The sequence below is a fragment of the Sorex araneus genome, chromosome 11, assembly GCF_027595985.1.
Source record: "Sorex araneus isolate mSorAra2 chromosome 11, mSorAra2.pri, whole genome shotgun sequence".
In the NCBI taxonomy this organism is placed as follows: domain Eukaryota; kingdom Metazoa; phylum Chordata; class Mammalia; order Eulipotyphla; family Soricidae; genus Sorex; species Sorex araneus.
The window spans coordinates 7,578,898-7,598,483 of NC_073312.1; positions in this window are offsets into that span (position 1 = coordinate 7,578,898).

Below are 19,586 nucleotides of genomic sequence, written 5' to 3' on the forward strand. Positions count from 1 at the left end.
TCTGGACCCCAACCACTTACAAATTTAGAATTCCAGAAGCATTTGGCCGCTTTTGTGGCCACATGACCTCTCATGGTATTCAAAGTGAGCAATAAAAAATAAATCATCTAGCGTCTGCCCCTGGCAGGCAGGCTTGAATGGTGGTGGGAAAATTCGAGCAAACTATAATGCCCAAATTTAGAGAGAGAGTATATGGGGGAAATTGTCTGCCACAGAGGCAGGGGGAGGGTTGGGATGGGGTTGGTGGATACTGGGGACATTGGTGGTGGAAAATGTGCACTGGTGAAGGGATGGGTGTTCAATCATTGTATGGCTGAAGCTCAAACATGAAAGCTTTGTAACTGTATCTCACGGTGATTCAATAAAAAAAATGGGGGGGGGACTTTCAAAGAGAAACAAATTTATGTAAAAATTCATCTCCAACCACTCTTTCACAACACCCGTGGTTTTATCAGAACTGGAACTCACTAAGGCTGTTAGAATAATCAGTTTTCCACAAACACATCCTGAGGATTTGAACAAACAGCCATTCTAATGTCCCTGTTAATGCTTATTCATAGTTTATGGTAATTTTGCAAAGTTAATATTCAACACAGTAAAAAGATTTTTTTCTTTATCATGTCAAAACTATAATCCTTAATAGTAACACACACAAAAAATGAATAATGAATCAACTTTGAATAGAATGAATAATGAAAAGTTGGGCATGGATGGGAGAGATGGAACAGGAGATAATGTGTTTGCCTTGCATGTGGTTGATATGGATTCAATCTCCATACCCCATATTGCCCCCTGAAACCCCTCCAGGGGTGATCCGTGAGTGCAGAGCCAGGAATAAGCCCTATGCACCACAAGGTGTGCCCCTCAGAAAAAGAAAATTTGGGCACATCTAGTTTCTTTTTCAGATATAGTGAATTATTATAATTGTGTAACACCCTAGTTTTGATAATTTCTCATTAATACAACAGGGCAATGATAAATTGTTAGCATCAACACTGTCTCAGGGTCTGGATCAACTCTGGGCAAATCACGCACGTGAGCATCAGCTCACAAATGTACAAAAATCAAAACCAAGTCTTGGATCCACCTTGAAGCTAATATAGCCTCTGGGTGTGGAGTCCAAGGCATTAATAGTTCAAAAAAGGATGCCTAAACCAATTCTATCGGTATGAGTTTCAAGGCTTACTGTCAAAGGAGGCGGTTTGTCAGACTGGTTAAAAGGAAAAATAAACACATAGTACCTAGAGAGTGCCGATAAAGATGATTACAAAGATGATTGTCTAGAAGAGTCCAAGACGGAAACGAGATTGGAAGCAGGTCCGAGCCAGCCCAGGCTCCCAGCTCCTCTTTGCTGCAGCCTCCGGAAGCTCACCATCCCCCTAAAACTCAGAACAGTCTAATGAGTCTCCAAGGGCCAGACCTCTTCAGCACGTCTTTCTACCAAGTTGTGAGAGACGTGGATGAAACAGACAGGTTCAGATGTGCAGGTTTTGAGCAGACGGGGCAAGCGTCACACAGTGACCGTCCTGTGAAAGGATGTGATCAGAACTACGTTATAGAACATCATCCCCACCACAGTACAGACAGCAGGTTAAAAGGGAAAGAGGCCAAGGTCGGGAAATGCTTCTACTCCACACATGTGAGACAGAGATGAGGGGTCTAGAGGAAGAGAAACATCTCTTAGAATCCCAGTGCCCGAAATGAAAATAATTACAAGGTCTGGTCGATTGTCTCATACTACCACAAGACTTCATTAATACATAGATTCAATCTGATATACAAATATATTCCATTGCTACATCAACCACACCATACCACCTTGTTCAAGGTCAGGCACTCATTTTAAGCATTTTTAATCATGTCTCTAGAAAAGTCTGACTAATGTGCTTAGCATATTTCCATCATCTGTTAAGAATTTCATCTATTCAAGGTTCATTTTTATTAATGCTCTTCTATCATGATCCTCTGTTGGGTTTGATTTAAATGATTTTCTGTACATCAGTTATTTTATTGGCAATTCAGACTTAAATCATATTTTTCCATTACTGACATATTAATGATATTGCTGTGACTCTGAGAATATATTCTTATATGACACGGTATGTGCTATCATTGCCCTTTTATAAGTGATAACTGAGCTGATCACCATTTAGAGACTTTCTGATTACAGGCAGAATAAACTACTCAAGGTTCGATTACTCACCAGCAGCTCCATAACTTTAAAATTAGCATTAAACTCCAGAAAATAAATGTGGCGTCTCAGTATTTTTCATTCACTGAACTCAGCCTTTTGTTTGTCAAGTAAAATACATGAAAAAATGGTATTTGGGGGCCAGAGAAGTAACACAGTGGGTAAGGAGCTAGCCTTGCATGTGGCTGACCCAGTTTTATCCCCAGCATACCGTATTGGTCCCCTGAGCCCACCAGGAGTAAGCCCTGAGCACACCTGGATGTGGATGAAAAAAGTTGAAAAATGAAATTGGCATTTTGTCTAAATTTGTTTTCTGTTTTGTTTCAGAGCTGCACCCTTTGGTGCTCAGGTATCACTCCTGGTGAGACTCGGGACACAGAAAGTGGTGCTGGGGATGGAATTCAGGTTGGCGGTGTGCAAGGCAGTTGTCTTACTCAAAGTGCTGTCTCGCTGACCCTGCCAAATTTTTATTCACTTTTATTGAAGTGAAATGACATAAAATTTACCACATAATCATTTTAAGTATGCAGCTTTATGGCATTAAACATATTCATCATATTGCTCACCCCCACCTCTATGACTCCTCACAACGTAGCACTGTCACCCCATTGTTCATCGATTTGCTTGAGTGGGCACCAGTAATGTCTCCATTGCGAGATTTGTTACTGTTTTTGGCGTATTGAATATGCCATGAGTAACTTACCAGACTCTGCCATGTGGGCAGGCTCTCTGAGAGGGACGGAGGAATCAAACCCAGGTCGGCTGTGTGCAAGGCTAACGCCCTACCCGCTGTATAGCTTTCCATTCTCCTATTCTTTCTATTCTCCTTCCTGACTCTGATTTTGACGACTAAAATAACTCCTGCTATTTGTCTTTTTGTGAATAACTTGTTTCACTTAGCATAAGTTTGTCCATGAAGTTCCAGGTGTCAGGTTTCCAATTTTTTAATGAAGAATAATATTCCCATGTAAACAACAAATTTGTTTTTGTAGGTCAAAAGTAGACAAATACGGTGTCAATGTAACACAATAAATTGGATTAGCATCTTCGACCTCTGTCTGGGGGGGGGGTCAGTTGCAAAGAAGGAGACAAATGAGCCATGAAGGACTGTCCAAGCTTTAGGGACTCCTGGGCAGCCCTGAGCGAGCTCACAGGCTCGTCATTTATTCACTGTCATTTTGCTTCCCCAACACATGAAGCGTTGTTTAGGTTGACATAGATACTAAGAACAGTTAGCAAACACATCAGATCTAACAGGCACCTCAAGCGCAGAGATTGCAATATTTCACACAGTCAACCAGCAGGCACCCTTAGAGTATAAAGTTGTGGCAATTTTCTGTGCCCTCTCTGCCTGAAAGACCCTAGGCTGTTTTGCTCTATTATCTCCAGGGTACACATGTGATACCCCATTTAAAAAAATGTATTGAGTCACCGTGATACATAGTTACAAAGCTGTTCATGATCAGGTTTCAGTCATACAATGATCCAACACCCTCCCTCCACCAGTGTCCATGTCCCACCACCAGTAACCCCAGTTTTCCCTCCAGCCATCACCCCCTCCCACCAGCCACCCTTTATGGCTTTATGGCAGGCACTCTCCCTCTCCCTTCTCTCCCTCCCCATTCCTCCTTCCCCTCCCCCTCCCCTCTCCCCTCTTACCTCTCCCATGCCCTCTCTCTCTCCCCACCTTTCTGGCCATTTTATTCTAAAAGTCTAACCTGTTTCACCCACAGAACTATTCAAACCTTGAGGTTTGAGTTGGGGGGGGGCAATTTCCCACAAAACACTGCCAACCACATGAAGTTCAACCAGTTGGCACGCCTTGAGATTGCCCTTGACTTAGTCCAAACTCTTCTGGAGAGAAGGTGGCAGATAATGTCAGCAGGAACAAAGTTAGATCTTCTAAATGGCATCTGCAACCCCAGTTCTGGGGAGAGTGTCGGGCTACAGTCCAAGCTTTTTCTGTTTGAGCCTCTGAACTGAGTAGATGACCTGAGTCTTCATCATGTCCAGGAGCAAATAGACTTCTTTTTTGACTCTGGCCAATATCCGCCCACCTCAGCTCTGCCCTTGGAATTTGTCTGTCACTTTCTCGGCCTGACCCAAGACTCTCCATATCCTTAGTAAACAGCCCATTCTCCTCACAGAAAGTTCTCCCATTGGGAATAAAACAGGACCAGTAAAATGGGTAAAGAAATGCTTAAAATCAGTCAGTGGGGTTGAAAAGATAGTACAGTGGATAAGGCACTTGCCTTGCACACAGCCAGCTAGGATTTGATCCCCAGCACCACATATGGTACCCTGAGTCCATAGGAGTGATCCCTGAGCACAGAGGCAGGGGTAAGGCTTGACCACAGTCAGGTGTTGCCCCAAACCAAACAAGATTTAAATGTTTTGGGGGCTGGAGCAATAGCACAGCGGGTAGGGCGTTTGCCTTGCACGAGGCCGACGCGGGTTCGATTCCCAGCATCCCATATGGTCCCCTGAGCACCACCAGGAGTAATTCCTGAGTGCAGAGCCAGGAGTAACCCCTGTGCATCGCCAGGTGTGACCCAAAAAAAAAAAAAGATTTAAATGTTTTGTTTGGGACTAAGAATTCTAAAGACAAATTTTTCTTCCTATACCAAGCCAGCTCACCAACACAAGAAACATTCTCTACAGTTTAGTTTTAAAGTTTATATGAAAAGCATAGAAATATTGATTGTAGAATAAAGTACTCTACAAAGACTGGTGGCTTTGTTTCTCTTGTGTCCATGATAACAAGCCCTATACCCGCTGCACCTGCCTCTTCAATGATGCTCCATAGTCAGGAGAAAAAATACCACCCAAATCTGAATGTGTCATCTTTAAAATACAGAGATCCAGGCCACAGAATTGCTGCCTTGGAATTCAGTTTATTAGCAGGCTCTCAATCCTCCAACATACCAGCTCATCAAAGCATGCATACCACAGGTCAAATACACGACAATGGATATGTCGCTCAGCTGTGAACTAGAAAGAGACAGAACAAGGAAACGGATGATACCAAACAACAAACTCCCAACTTTGGATCATCAGTAAAACTGATTAACAGTGGAGAATAGGTGGGGACAATGAAAAGTAGACCAGCGCTCACTTACAGAAGGATGCAGTGGAGGGTCTTAAGTCAGTTTGGTGGTGGTGGTGGTGGTGGTGGTGGTGGTGGAGGATACAGTAACTTTGTACATCAATAATATATAGCTTAACACTATTGTAACCCATGGTACCTAAACAGTAGTTTAATTTTTTAATAAGCAATTAAAAATAAATTAAATGCATGTGTATTATTTATGTGTACCTGCCTCTAAATCATGAAAATCTTGCAAGGAAAAATAGCAAATAACTTGAAAGTGGTTTCTGATAGGAGAAAAAAGAAGAGAAGAAAGAAGGTATTTTAAAATACTTTCTCAATAAATAATTTTCAGTAGATAAAAAGAGGCAAGGAAGCATGGATCAGAATACATAAGGGACCTGTTCGTCTAGAACAAGCTACGTCCCACCCTTATTAAATTCTGATTTGAACCATTTCCTCCACCTCATGACCATATGAGATCATGGAGAAGCCATAAATTGGAAGTAATACTAATTTGGGAAAAGTAAGATAATGGATGGGAATTATTTTAACCCTCATTTTTTAGAGAGACATTGAACTATTTGCATATGAAATACTATTTGATACCAAAATAATCCAGTGGCAGTTGTAGATAACACAAGCTAACTTGGTGCAGGGGGCAGGGAGATCGAAGGGGTAGACCACATGCCCCACATTCACAAGGTTTGGGGTTTGATCCCCAGCACCCACGGCCACTTGCCTCCAGCACCAACCAGTGAAGCCCTGGTGAGGCCCTAAGCTCTGCCACGTGTGGAAGCACATTACTGCTGACTGAGCGACACACTGGCAGGTGGGCACTGCCAGGCACCGCTAAGGAACCATTCCCACCAAAAAATAAATTGATCATGTTAAAACCAGGTGAAACTACTCATTTTGTCTCTACCTTTGTGTATATTTGAAAGTTTCTATAATAAAATGCTACAAGCATTTAGTTTTTTCAAAAATTACCTGGGTCAAAAGGCACATGAAAAAGTGCTCTGCATCACTAATCATCAGAGAGATGCAGATCAAAACAACTTTGAGATACCACCTCACACCACAGAGACTAGCACACATCCAAAAGAACAAAAGCAACCGCTGTTGGAGAGGATGTGGGGAGAAAGGGACCCTTCTTCACTGCTGGTGGGAATGCCAACTGGTTCAGCCCTTCTGGAAAACAATATGGACGACTCTCAAAAAATTAGATATTGAATTCCCATTTGACCCAGCAATACCACTGCTGGGAATATATCCCAGAGAGGCAAAAAAGTACAATCGAAATGGCATCTGCACATGTATGTTCATCGCAGCACTGTTTACAATAGCCAGAATCTGGAAAAAACCCGAATGCCCCAGAACGGATGACTGGTTGAGGAAACTTTGGTACATCTATACAATGGAATACTATGCAGCTGTTAGAAAAAAGGAGGTCAAGAATTTTGTAGTCAAGTGGATGGGCATGAAAAGTTTCATGCTGAGTGAAATGAGTCAGAAGGAGAGAGACAGACATAGAAAGATTGCACTCATCTATGGTATATAGAATAACAGAGTGGGAGACTAACACCCAAGAACTGTAGAAATAAGTACCAGGAGGTTGACTCCATGGCTTCGAGGCTGGCCTCACGTTCCGGGGAAAGGTCAACTCAGAGAAGCGATCACCAACTACATTGTAGTCGAAGGCCATGTGGGGGAAGGGAGTTGCGGGCTGAATGAGGGCTAGAGACTGAGCACAGCGGCCACTCAACACCTTTATTGCAAACCACAACAGCTAATTAGAGAGAGAAAACAGAAGGGAATGCCTTGCCACAGTGGCAGGGTGGGGTGGGGGGGAGATGGGATTGGGGAGGGTGGGAGGGACACTGGGTTTACGGGTGGTGGAGAACGGGCACTGGTGAAGGGATGGGTTCCAAACTTTGTATGAGGGAAGTATAAGCACAAAAGTGTATAAATCTGTAACTGTACCCTCACGGTGATTCTCTAATAAAAAAAAAAATTAAAAATAAATAAATAAATAAATAAATAAATGACCTAAAAACAAAACAAAAACAAAAAAAATTACCTGGGTCTGTTATCTTCCTCTTAGTAGTTTGGGGCAAACTGTTAAATCAAGTTTCTACTCAGTCAATTCCCTTTGAATGAGCCAAAGAAATTCAAAACTTAGGTTTTGCAGAGAGTCTCTTGCCCGTGTGCCTTGATGTCTTCCCTAGGGCCTCTCCGAGGGGGTAGGCTCCAGTTTCCCTCCCCGCCCCAAGCAGAGCTCCCTTGGCCAAAGACCTCCAGAGCCTAGCCACAGCCATGCTCAAGGCCCCTCTCCACACGTTCAGATGAGTCTCACGCATGAAGGTGCGGGCAGAGGAACCCAGGTGTGCAGGACCCGGGGCTGAGACCTCCAAGCCTGCTCGGATCGAGACTGGAACTCTTCCACCCAGATTTCCCATTTTCCTGTAGCTAGGCAGTCACACCCAGGGACTGCCCCCAGCGCCGTGTCATCCCACCAACTGCCAACACCCAGACACTTAAAACCAAGCTCCCAGCAGCATCTTATGGCCTACTTCTCCCTCTGGGAGAACCTGCCAAGCTACTGAGAGCTTCCTGCCCACATGGGAGAGCCTCGCAAACTCCCCATGGTGTATTAGTATGCCAAAATCAGTAACAATGTTGGGTCTCATTCCCCTGACCCTGCAAGAGCCTCCAATGCAGCATCACTGGGAAGGACGAGTAAAGAGAGGCTTCTAAAATCTCAGGGACAAATGGAGACATTACTGAGACTGCTCAAGATATTCGAGAGTCAACGAGATGATGATGATGTTGATGATGATACCACCAATTGAGCAAATGAATGAATGAATGAATGAATGCGTGAAAGACAAAGATGCAGGTCATCATCTGGTCTGTGCTCCCAGCTGGTCTTCTTCTTGGAGAGCTTTTCACAGCAGCTCTTATGAAGTTATATCTCTGACTCTGGTTACTCAAAGGTTAGAATTAAAACACACCATCTTCGGCATTCATTGCATGTAGCAACCACAACCATCTCGGAAAGGGCACTGGGCAAAGCCTATGTCTCTCCTCAAGGACAGTTTCTCTATCTAGAAGAATTCTATTTTCCTAGATCCGTGGCTCTCATCAAGAAGCAAACTTCCACACTCCATGTAACCCCAGCAACAAAGATTCACAGGCAGTAGTGGTCGTACAAAGAGTAGTGGATTTCTATATGAAGTCCAGGGAAAATTCTTTTGGTAATTGCATCACTCGCTGGCAGCGCCTGGGCCAGAAGCTCCGAGCACACAGTTTGGAGGCATTTTGGGGGCGCCGCTCGTGTCCAAAGTGGTTCAATTGCATCCAAAACCGCGCGGCTGCTATCGCAGCCGCGAGACCTAATATCTCTTGATTGTCAGCAACGTGTAAATGTCCCTTTTTAGCAGGGCTTAACGTTGGGGGAAACTCCAAACAATAGTACTAAGTTTTTTGTTGTAGGGTAAAAGATTGTAGTGATAGAATTTTAGGCAGAATTTTCCCTGGACTTTATATAGAAACCCAAAACTGCGCGGCCGCGGCAGCCTAATGTCATCTAATCATCAGCAATATGAAATGGTTCCTTTGTAATGGGTTGGACTTTGGAGGGACCATAATAGGGTTAAAGTTTGTAGTGACGTGTAATTTCTGGCTGTACTTTCCCTGGACTTTATACAGAAATTCAAAGCCGCGAGGCCGCTGCCATGGCCTCGCAACCTATTGTCATTTAATCATCACCAATATGAAATGGTTCCCTTTTAACGGGTCGGACTTTGGTGGGAAATCCTAACAAGAATAGTAAGTCTTTTGCTGAAATATTGAAGGCTACCAAAGTGGTAGCCATCTCTATAGACTGAACTAAGCCATATCCCCACGCCGGCTGAGAAGAAATATCCTTCTTTCTCGGGAAGAAACACGGCGTGGCGTTAACCATAGTATGATGTCCATTAAGCTGACACGGACCTGGTGGCGTGGGAATGAGATACAAGGGAATAAATTATTATGTACTTGGAGCAGCGGGACATTGGTGGAATCTTGAGCCGGGGCCGATACCAGCGTATTACTTTTGGTTCCAGAAACTGCTTGCAGACATTCTACCAGACTATCAACTAAGCCAGAGCCCCACGCCGGCTGATGACGAGAAATAACCATCTTTTTTGGTTTGTTTTCCCTTAGTCAGGCAGCGTGGTGATTACTAAACAGGCATGATCTCGGTGGCGCGGGACGAGGAGGGAAAAAAATAGAAAAGTTATGTAACAAACAGCGGGACTTAATATCTCTACATTCTCAGCAATGGAGATCCATCAAATGCTTCCTTGACAGTGGGACTGTCTTTTCTCTTTTGGGGGGAAACCCTAGCAACAATAGTGAGTTATGTGTTGAAACATGGACTGTAACCAAGATAAAGCGTAAACGAAGTGAAACTTATCACTTACAAGGGCGGGGACTGGGGGGGCGGGAGGGGCCAGGAGGTATAATGGGGTGGTTGGTGATGGAATATGGGCACGGGTGAAGGGAAGGGTGTTTGAGTATTGTATAACTGACATAATCCTGAGAACTATGTAACCCTCCACATGGTGATTCAATAAAATTTAAATTAAAAAAAAAAACAAAGAGTAGTGGATTGCACAGTCAATCCAGGTTCTATCCCAGCACTATATACGGTCCCCACAGCCCACCAGGAGTGACCCCTGAAAGCAGTAAGCTCTGGAGTAATCTCTGAGCACAGTCAGGTGTGGCAAAACAACAACAACAAAATTCACAGACTTTGACATGCCTTTAGTGTAGTAGGATGATCATGCCCAAGAATGTTGCAATCTATGTTTTTACCATGAACATTTTCTTGCTCTCTTCATAGGATCCCACTCAGGTAATGGCCACATTATAAATTTCTCCCTTACAGGAGCTAGGTCACGCCCTCCACCACCACCTCCCAAAACAGAGAAGAGACAACATTCCAAAAGATTGCTTTCTGAGTCACATCTTTGAAATTTGAGCAAGCTAATAAGAGCCCTTGTTAGCACATGACATCAAAAGATGTCTCTTGGCGGATGTCACACCGTAATGATTCCTCCTTGCTGTTCAGTAACAGCACCTTTTCAAAACCTCAGCACTCAATAGCGTGCTTCTTGTGTGCACAATTTTGAAATTATGTTTCGGATCCATTATCTCCTTGGTCAGTGAACATATTTATTTTTGGATAGACAGACACAGACACAGTAATTTTGCTGCACCATTAACTCACCGAGGAACATAAGGGCTGTGTCTTTCCACGCTGTCCTTTTGTTCCCTCTCTGTGCTGTGTGTATCCGATAGCCCAGAGCTTGCATTTACTCTGCACTCAGTTCCTCTGGGCAAGGTTTTTATAGCGAAGCAGAGCATTAGAATTATAGAATGATCACATCTGAGCTTCAGAAAGCGTCCTAGCGTTTCAGTCCTTTGCTGCTCTCTTACATGGGAAAGCACGGAAGCTTCCCCCAAACAGGAAGGCTGATTAGTGATAATGTCAAGATGAGTGTTGTTGCTTCATATTTATTCCTAGACCGAGGATCTTTGCCCCAGACCATGGCAGTCCCATATCCTTGGACTTCAACCGACCGAAACAAATGATTAATTCTTCTTTAGAAAGTTATTTCTTTTTCTGCCACTCTGGCACCAAATAAAGATCTATGGCGCTGTATTAAGCACTCACGTAGCTTTCAAAGGCCTCCATCAAAGTTCCACTTTGACCTGAGGGGCATCTCGCTGAGGGGAGAGATGCCCCCACTCTAGGGCCTGTGTCTGTTCCTGCTGCGAAGCGCCTGACAGCAGCCAGCCAGAAGCCCCCTGAGAGATTCCACCCGGACACGACTGACTCGCCAATGGATCTTTTTAACTAAAAATTGCTAACAAACACATATGGACCTGGAATAGAAAATGCGCTCACGTCCCTCCTTGGCCTGTCTGTAGAATCCCCCTCTATAGTGGGTGAGACATTGGAGAGACGCTATGGGGTGAAGTGTGCCTAGTTGAGGCTTGATCCTGGCTTGACCCCTAGCACTGCATGGTCCAGAAAACACCACAGGAAGCAGCCCCTGAGCACTGAGCTGGGGATGGCCCTTGAGCACTGCCTGGAGTTCCAACCCTCTGTTCCCCCACAACCCAACAAAAGTGGATATGTCATTTTCTCAGGATCAAGTCTAGTCCCTTGATTAAAAGTGATCTCTCTAATATTTACAACAAATAGTGATGCATTGATGGTCAGAAATCAATGCCTTGAAATTAAATTGAGGAGCCACAGAAATAATAATCTGGGTAAGAAATAGTACACTAGAGGCTGGAGCGATAGCACAGCAGGTAGGGCATTTGCCTTGCACACAGCCGACCCGGGTTCGATTCCCAGCATCCCATATGGTCCCCCAAGCACCACCAGGAGTAATTCCTGAGTGCATGATCCAGGAGTAATCCCTGTGCATCCAAAAAGCAAAAAATAAAGAAAGAAATAATACACTTGCCTTACGCACAGTCAACCTACGTTGTATCCCCAGAACCACATATGGTTCTCTGAGCATTACCAAGAGTGATTTTTGGGCACAGAGCCAGGAGTAAGCCCTGACCCCTCTGGGTGTGACCCCAAACCAAAATTATTAAATTAAACTGAGTGCTGCCATCCCTGTCAGCTCTCTGCAACCCTATGCCCAGTTTCTATTGTCAACCCAGAGACTCCCTAGATGCTACACTTAGTCGCTCTCCCGCCTCCATCTCACTTCCTCTGTCCTGAAGCCATACTGGGGCTTCCTGAAAAAAGTGTCCTGGTCCCCAAATGCGGCCATGACCTACTTTGCCCTTCCCCTTCCTGCCAGGTCCCTACGTTTCCCACTTAGTTGGCGAGATCAAGCAGAACATGCCACAGCAGCCCCAGGGGCAGGCACCAGTGGAGACAAAAAGGGAAAGTGGTTCATCCTTTCCAGAAGTAGCTACAGGACCAGTCTGTGCAGAAGAGCTGTTCCCTGGAGGGTCCAGGGAGAGCAGCCTCGCCGTCTATGGGGCAGTGGGAGGGTCCCTTCCTCTCTCTCCGAATGGAGCAAGGAGCACCGGTTCCTGCTGGCTGCCAGTCTGAGCCCAACGGGAGGAGGTCTGAACATACAATGGAGCCAGGTCCCTGACAGATGGATCCAGCTTTGCCTGAAGCCTGTGTGGCCTCTAGACTCTTCACTGAAACATACGCGAGCTTCTCTTGATTTCTATCCATGAAGTGGACTTAGGTTTTCTGTTCCGCTAAGCCCAAAGAATCCGAACACAAATCCATTCCCGGCAGTTGGGCTTTCATCATCCCTTATCGGAATTCTCACCTGCCTCTGGACTCACTACTGCTTACACCAGACTCTCCTACCCAGCCCCTGGAGGCCAAGGACACAGGAGACATGTGGAATGCCCACATTTATGGAGCACCCGCCAGGCACCAGGACCAAGTGTGAGTACTCTATGTACAACGCACTCACATCTGTTCTCATGAGAACTCTCTGAAGTAGTTGCCATCATCGCCCCTAATTTACAGACCCAGGAATTGAGGTTCTAGAGAAATGAAGATTGCGTCTAGAGTCATGTTCTCAAGTCACAGAGAACCTCGTTTTCAACTCAAATCTGCTTCCTTCCCAAGCCCCTTTTGTTGTTGTTGTTGTTTTGTTTGTTTTGCTTTGGGGTCACACCCGGTGATGCACAGGGGTTACTCCTGGCTTATACACTCAGGAATTACTCCTGGCGGTGCTCAGGGGACCGTATGGAATGCTGGGAATCGAACCCAGGTTGGCCGCGTGCAAAGCAAACGCCCTACCTGCTGTGCTATCACTCCAGCCCTCTTCCCAAGCCCTTAATCCTAACTGTAATAGCAGCTGCTGCCTGCAACATCGCAGCATCTCCTGGTACCTACAAAATGAAACATGTGCCCCTGGTATGCCTCGTGACCTTTCCCAGTTGCCTGCCATCATGACATTGCCCCAGTACGTGAAGGTGGAGCAAAACAGATGCCCACTGGTCTCCCAAAGGATGTGCGCCTCGTGCCTTTGATTGGCGGTGCCAGTGCTGCAGCCTGGAGTCCCCACCCAGTGTCATTGTTTCTGCAAACCCCCACTCTGGCACTGAGACCCAGATCACAGGTTGACCCTCATCCCCATCTCGTGTGAGGCCCACAGTGCTTTGGACTCAGGGGGAGCCTAAGCCACTGCCAAGAGCAGAACTAGTTCTTGAACTTCCTAAGGTAGACTAAGGGGCACCTAACTCCCTGGATTCTGAGGCCAGGAAATGAGGGGCAGCCCGGCTACCACAGGCATCTGCCAAGGAAGGTCTCAAGCTGCAGCCTCTTCACAGCGCCAGACCCTCCACGTTCCCTCCCTGCATCCTGCACAAATGGGCCATCTCAACGCAGCTCTTCCTGTGTGTCTACCTTCCCTGCACCCCAGGCTCGGGTTTTTTGGGGTCTCTACTCCAGCTCTCACCCTCTACTAGACCTGTGCCCAGCACCCTTCACTGTGTGTCTATGTCCCAGAGAACCTTATTTTCTCCACCCTCCCCGCCCCCAATCCTACCTTCTCCTAGCTCAGGAGCACTGGAGTCCTGTCAACCCCGGCTCCCAGGTGGGGTCCCAAGTCAAGGGCATCTGTTGATGCCCACTTTTCAATGGGACTGTGAGTTCCCTGACCATAGTCTGCACTGTCTGCACCCTCTCCAGGGCTGGCCCCGGGTGGAGAGGTACCAAGTAACTGCATGACTTCCCAGGTGTTGGAAAAGAGCTGAGTTCTAGGGCCCTGTGGGAATAACCATGTGAAGGTGTTCATGCTGCCTTTCAACCACCCAGTGGAATGGAGCTTGGTTGTTTATGGCCCTGTCCTGCTTAATAATACCCTCTACCAACTGCTTCCCCTTGGGGGTGCTCCCAGATGCCTGCGTTGGCATCTTGAGTCTCTGGGTCTCTTTCTAGAGAAACTCTCACAGTGGCTGTGCAGCCAATTGTCTCAGAAAGACCAGCTGCCCACACAGAGCCTCCGTCCTTGGCAGCTCCAGGACCACCCCACCCAGCATACCCAGGACCACTAAGCATGCATCACTTCTAGCTACTCAGAGTTGTGGTTCCTCCTTCATCTCTAGACTCCAGGCATCCCAGCACAGGGCTTGGTATATGGCAGGCACTCAAGTGTTTTTGTTGGCTTGATTGCATTTGGCAAGAGGAAACTTGATTGCATTTGTCCAATGAGACATTGCTCTGGTTTAATCCCGTCATACCCAGGAACATCCATCCTTTCCCTGGGCTGCCCCCTCCGCTTCTCCTGTGAAGCAGCTGCCATTCTACAACACTGATGATGTAAGTTTTACTTGAAAGCAATATGGAGACAATCTTGTGCCACTGCAGGCAGGGCAGAATGCTTCCACCTGTCAAATCCTAGAAAACAAATCTAAAGTGTAATTTCATTTTAATTGCATGGAGCAAAGAGTGACTTGCGCATAACTCCTGAAATCTCCTCAGTGGCCTATTTATTAAGCAGACACCGCTGAAATATTTGCATTTGTTCTTCCAAATTCTATCCGATAGGTAATTATCTCTTCCCTTCCCAACTCACAATACCAGCAGGCAAATGCACCCAGAGGTGAAGAGGGCAGGTAAAATCTTCACTTCATCCATGTGCTTTTGAACACTGTACTTGATGATAATTAAATGTCCCTTTTCCCAAAACATCTCCAGAAAACTCAATGGTGGCTAAGAGGAAAGTAAACACACACACACACACACACACACACACACACACACACAGAGAGAGAGAGAGAAAGAGAGAGAGAAAGAGAGAGAGAGGCCAAAAGAACTCAGGCCATTCTTCTCTAATTCTTTATTTTTAAGGTTGACATAGACCTACAGGATTAATAAATGAAAATAATCCATCCCCTAGTTCCATCTCATATTTCCATGAACATGCTGAAGAACATTGAGAGGGCAATATAAACCGGAGACCATCTGTGTATGTACCATGAGTTCATTCCAGGAATTCGATTCATGGATGATGGAAGTAGCATAAATGGAATGAAAAGTGATAGATATATAAGCATTAACAGCACTGTCATCTCGTTGTTCATTGATTTTCTCCAGCAGGCACCAGTATCATATCCATTATGAAACTGGTTTTGGCATAGCAAATACGCCACGGGTAGTTTGCCAGGCTCTGCCATGCGGGCAGGATACTCTCTGTAGCTTGCCGGGCTTTCTGAGAGGGACAAAGGAATCAAACCCGGGTAGGCCGGCATGCAAAGCAAATGCCCTACCCTCTGTGCTATCTTCTCTCTCATTATCAGCTTAATTTTCTCATGTGTTCAGTGGAAATTTGAAATAGTACCCAAGTCATGAAGAACCAAATGAGATAACGGGTAGATGGAAGCAATGGTTGGTGATTAGCACTCAGAAATCATTTGCAGAAGGGATGGAGATTCAGGGCACTGAGGAAGAGGGGAAAGAATGACATTGGCTCTTCCAGCATATTTTCTGTCTCTCCACTTTCTACTTAATACTGCTGGGGGGTCTCCTTAAGGCCCCCAGGAACTTTAGCATCATCCACTAAGGTCAGAAACTGTGGCATCAGTTTCACTCCTAGGCGTCCACCCAACAGAAATGTGTGCAGATACACTGAATAAGAAGTGCAAGAATATTCAAAATCATGTATTTTAATACTCTCAAACTGGAAATCACCCAAAGACTAGAGTGAGCAGTATTCAGCCATGGATACTAGAATAGAAAAACAGACTCCTACGCTGATAGAAGGGATAAGAAAATTGTGCTCTGCTCAGAAATGGGAAATAGTAAGCCCCCATCATAGAGTCATTCCCCTTGGCACAATAGCTGAAGATGCCAGATAACCCAGGGTCAGAGGGCACGGTGACATAAGGACAAAGCCGGGCCAGACTCTTCCAACCTGCCCTGTGGAGTAAGGAGAAGGGTCACCATGAGGTGATTGTGACTGGAAAAGACCCAAGGATTTCTGAGTGAGGTAAGATCCTGTCGCTTGAGCTGTGGGTTCAAGAAAGGGTGAAAAGCTGTAAGTAAAACATAACTTGTCCATTGTGTTTATGTGTTTACTAGGCCAGAGTCATAGTACAGCGGGGAGGGTGTTTGCCTTGCATGCAGCCAACCTAGGTTCAATCCCCTGCCTCCCATATGGTCCCCAAGCACCCCCAGGAGTAATTCCTAAGCATTGCTGGGTATGACTCAAAAAGAAAGGGGGAAAAAAGCCAAGTTTCCATATAGAATGTGCATTTTCTTAGAGGTGTGTGATACTTTGCTCAAAAAGTTCACCCAATAAATTAGTTGGCCTCTTGGGACTCAGAAACTGTGCTTTTTAGGCATAACTGGCTCTTGGAGAGATGGAGCAGTACAAGTAGGGAATCCTGGAGGCCTGCATGTAGATGGTCTGCCTATTGCTGAGGTTCTCATTCATCTCTCTGATAAAATTCTAACCCAATCAGATGGGACAGCACCAATATGCAGCCTGCTGTGGGCAGGTCAAGATGGGGGAAAGATCTTAGAAACTCATACTTCAGCGGCTAGTCAAGACTTCTCACTTCCACAGTATCCCCCCAAGACAGACTTTTGGACATCACAGAGTGAACTTAGAGTCATCAATCAACACAGTGGCCTGGACACACCCCCACAGGGAGGATGAATCATTCTATTTGGAGAAGAAGGATGGATACGGCGTGTCTTTCAGAGCAGAAGGCCTAAAATTATGTATTACCATTTTAACATATATTGTATATAATACAAATATTGTAATAATTCTAAATATTATAAAGTATGCATATATGCATCCAAGTATAGGTTTTGCATGCCGAATTATATATGTTCATAAAAATTTTTATATAGGTATATTATTTTAAATAAGTGATTTTTTTTTCAGTACATGTGATTTTTCTATTTGGAATTGCTTTTGTTTTTTATTTGGGGCCACACCCAGCGGTGGTCAGGGCTTATTCCTGGTTCTGTGCTCAGAGATCATTCCTGGTGGGGCTAGGGAGACTATTTGGGATACTGGGGATTGAAGCCAGGTCTGCAGAGTACCAGGCAAATTGTCCCGTGAGTGCACTCTCTCCAGGCTCTATTTGAAGTGGTTTAGGGCTGACAAAGTAGACTGTGAAGAGCCTTCCTGGCCCAGAGAGATATAATTGCATGTGTCTGATTCCTGCTTGATCCAAGCACCACGTCGTCCCCCAAGCAACGTGGAGGTATAGCCCTGGAGGTCCTGTAAGCACCCCCAAAATGGAACCAGGAAGCTCCAGTTCTTCAAGGCCTGGACAGCACCCTACCCTCAGACCCTCACATGTCTACCACCAACTGTGTTGCTAAGGAATCCCCAAGTTTCTTGAGCAATCGTTAGAGGGTCTCTGACACATACGTGAACAATACTGGAAAAAATGATTTTTGGCAACAGGTGAGTTTTAATACAGAAATACTCCATGGTGTAGTCAATATTTGTGAATTAAGATCCTTTCTCTTCCTGGTGGGGCTAGGGAGTTTATTGAATGGTCACACAATCTTTTCATTAAAAAAAAAAAATGGGTTGAATTCTGTCATTCCCTCTCCCCCAGTTCTCTGCCGTCCCATTCTCCCAACACGGACGAAAATCTCTCGACCTCCCAAATGCTACAACCATTCTGAGACCAAAGTGGCCAGTCAAGCTTGCTGGTGAGTGGAACTCCCTTCCAAGCTGCACGGTTGACTGATGAAAACGCCAGAGGATGGGGCTGACTCTGAGAGACTGACTCTCAGACCACCCACAGGGAAGCTAGGCAGAGTCGTGCTGGCCTCCAGCCTGTACTGATGCCCTGACGTGCAAGCCCCATCTATTTCATAAGGGCAGGTGATAATTCAAAAGCTGCCGTAAGCAACTTGGGCATTTGAATTTCATAAATATTGATGACCAATGTAGCTATCCACACTTGAAAGGTTCGAGATGCTGTCTTCTTGGTCACCAAGATTGTAGAAAGGCTTTTCTAGAAGCCTTGCCACTTACATCTGTAATTCCCATCTGCACAGAGATAAAATTCAATAGTCATGCCTGTCGAGTTTCTGAGAGAATTTTCCTGGATCCTGCTTGTTTTCTCTCCATCTCTGCTGATTTTGGAATCTCCCTCCGGGAATTGTGAAAGATTCATCTCAGCTACATGTCCCAATTACTCTAGACTAGCCCTGGTCTAGGAAAGCAGTGCAGCTTGCCAAGATTTTGATGAGCATGCCTCTGTTTTTTAAAATAAATCTTAGAATAATGACTTTTTCTGAAAAGTTATTGGCACCATAGTACTGAACACGCAAGCCATTAGAGAATCTGGTTTAGATTTAGAGCTTAATCGCCCCAATCTAGACTTCTGTATGAAAATCCATAGCTTTAATGAAAGCTAATTTGGAAAGCATCTGGCATTATTTCATTAATCAAAATTATCATCACTTAATGTCTCTTAGATATGAATTTATAAAGATGCAATGCTATTTCAATTTAAAAATAACCACCAAATCACAGTGGGTTCTTTCTTTATCTTTGAAAACATGAAGACCTACATGGTCAATTGGACTAAGGGTAGATTCAATGACCTGATGGAATGAATTCACCCCAGGCCTTACAATTACCAAGAATAGCTTAATTAGGATGCATTCACAGCCAGTAGGAACTCAGGATCCTCTCCTTTTGTTTTTGTTTTGCTTTTGTTTTAGGGTCACACCCAGCAGAGCTTAGAGCTTATTTCTGGCTCTGTGCTTAGGGTCATGTTGGTGTTTTGGTGTACCATAGATGGTGCTGGGGATCAAACCAGGGCAGTAGTAAGGAAGGAAGGAACCTTATTCACTGTACTATCTCTATGACTCCAGATCCTCTTCTTACCACTGTGATTTAGCTTAAAATGGTAGCCATTAGAAGTGGTCACTTACAGATATCATTTCCATCCTTACAAATGGTAATCACCTAGACATAAAACTCCTGAAGCTCATAGATTATTGGAAACAGTATTAAGACCTGAAAGTGAAAATTTCTTAATGCCTCTTTAGGAACTTAAAGGACTCTTCTGCCTCAAATCCCTAATTCCTTGATATCATTCATTTCATTTCATCATTTTAAAGATGTTCTTGACAATCATCCATACTCCTTCTTATTATTTTTACACTACCTGCACCAGGGGCTCAAGTTTGCCTTTTAGAATCTACATGGTTTGTGGTTCAGAGGTAAATTCTAATATTAGCTAACTTCTAATTTGTACAGAGAAAGATAAAAA